We start from the raw sequence: 2,412 nt of genomic DNA on the forward strand, positions 1-2,412 counted from the left end.
GAGGAAGAGGAAGAGGAAGAGGAAGAGGAAGAGGAAGAGGAAGAAGAAGAAGAAGAAGAAGAGGAGGAGGAGGAGGAGGAGGAGGAAGAGGAAGAGGAAGAGGAAGAGGAGGAAGAGGAAGAGGAAGAGGAAGAGGAGAAGAGAAGAAGAAGAGAAGAAGAAGAGGAGGAGGAGGAGGAAGAAGAGAAGAAAAGAAGAAGAAGAAGAAGAAGAAGAAGAGGAGGAGGAGGAGGAAGAGGAGGAGGAGAAGACATCATTGAGGCTTCTTCCTTAAACCAGGGTCGTTGTGAAGTTTTGATTCAAAGATTGACTCTAAAAGAAATTCTGTCTTTAGATGGCTTTGAATCAAACCTGGAAAACAAATCGTTTCAGAGGACTCTTGAGTTGATCTAGCCATTTAACAAACTTTTTCAGAATTTTCGAGAGCCGCCTTTCCATTTTTTTAAGTTTTTCCAAGGTGAAATTCTTTATTCCATTTACCATCCTTTTCTGGCCAGGCTTCCCCCGTTTAGAAGTTAAATGCCAGCCAGGCCCAGCTCTTTGCTGCCTTTCCTGAGCACATATGCCAGACATCCCTCCAAACTTCCAGATGATGCAACTTATATATTACCCGCAGGAGACCACCCACGTGGGCGCACATTGATGGATGACAGACATTTGTGGGATCCTGCCCAAAATTGGTGACAGCAGAGAAAATGGATTTGTCTCAGCAGGCTGCCACGGCCCTTTAGAAAACTCTTTTCTCCAGGAGGGGAGGGAGGGGCAGGAATGGAACTTAAAACAGCTTGGCTCAGTAGGGGAAATGCAGGCTCTAAAGACAAAATGGTATATATACTGTTTGCAACAGGATACGGCACTGGAGGGTGGGAGAGGGAAAGAGAGAGAGAGAGAAGGAGAGAGAGAGAGATGAGAGAAAGAGAGACAGAGGAGAAGGAGAAAGAGAAAGAGAAAGAGAGAGAAAGAGAAAGAGAAAAAGAGGTAGAGGAGAAAGAGAGAAAGAGAAGGAGAAGGAGAAAGAGAGAGATGAGAGAAAAAGAGACAGAGAAAGAGAAAGAGAAAGAGAAAGAAAGAGAAAGAGAAAGAGAAAGAGAAAGAGAGAGAAAGAGAGAGAAAGAGAAAAAGAAAAAGAGATAGAGAAAGAGAGAAAGAGAAGGAGAAGGAGAAGGAGAAGGAGAAAGAGAGAGAGGAGAAAGAGAGAAATGAGAGAAAGAGAGACAGAGGAGAAAGAGAGAGAGAAAGAAAAAGAGATAGAGAGAAAGAGAAGGAGAAGGAGAAAGAGATAAGAGAAAGAGAAAGAGAGACAGAGAAGGAGAAAGAAAGAGAAAGAAAAAGAAAAAGAGAAAGAGAAAAAAGAAAGAAAGAGAAAGAAAGAAAGAGAGAGAGAGAAAGAGAAAAAGAGATAGAGGAGAAAGAGAAAAAGAAAGAGAGAGAGAGAGAAAGAGAGAGAGAGAGAAAAAAGAGAGAGAGGAGAAAGAGAGAAAGAGAGAAAGAGAAGGAGAAAGAGATGAGAGATGAGAGGAAGAGAAAGAGAGAGAAGGAGAAAGAGAAAGAAAAAGAGAGAGAAAGAGAGAAACAGAGAGACAGGAGAAAGAGGAGAAAGAGAGAAAGAGAAAGAGAGAGGAGAAGGAGAAGATGCTACTTTTCTACCATCAAAATGATCTAAAACTTTCTTGGCTTCTACGAATACACGTAATAATTTTTCTTGTGAGAAGAGAAAAAAGAAAAAGAAAAAAAGTTTGTTTAGTGACAAGGAGTTTCTCACTGTTTTTCGCACTTGCGACCATTGCAGCATCCCCAGCAGTTGCGTGATCCAAATTCAGACGGTCGGCAACTGACTCCTATTTATGACGGTGGCAGTGTCCCGGAAGTGCGGAGGGGGGGCTGTCACAGGATCCCCCTTTTGGGACCTTCTGGCAAGCAAAGTCAATGGGGGAAGCCAGATTCACTTGACAGCCGTGTGACTCCCTTAACGACCGCAGTGATTCCCTGGTCAGTCAGTGTTAAGGGGTTCAACTAAGAAAGGTCATAAAATGGGGCCACTTAAGGCATGCCTCACTTAGCAGTGGGAATTTGGGGCTCCATTGCGGTCGTACATTGAGGACTACCTGTACTAGGATGCCGAGAGTCAGTTAGAGACTCCTGTGTGTTTCTGTGTGCTTCTAGGCATGCGTGCGCATGTGTGCATCAGAGAGAGAGAAACAGATAGAGAGAGGAGATAGATAGATAGATAGATAGATAGATAGATAGATAGATAGATAGATAGATAGATAGATAGATGGATGGATGGATGGATGGATGGATGGATGGATGGATGGATGGATGGATGGATGGATGGATGGATGGATGGATGGATGGATGGATAGATAGATAGATAGATAGATAGATAGATAGATAGATAGATAGATAGATAGA

Source organism: Protobothrops mucrosquamatus, unplaced genomic scaffold, assembly GCF_001527695.2.
Source record: "Protobothrops mucrosquamatus isolate PMUCROS unplaced genomic scaffold, P.Mucros_1.0 scaffold3577, whole genome shotgun sequence".
NCBI lineage: Eukaryota > Metazoa > Chordata > Lepidosauria > Squamata > Viperidae > Protobothrops > Protobothrops mucrosquamatus.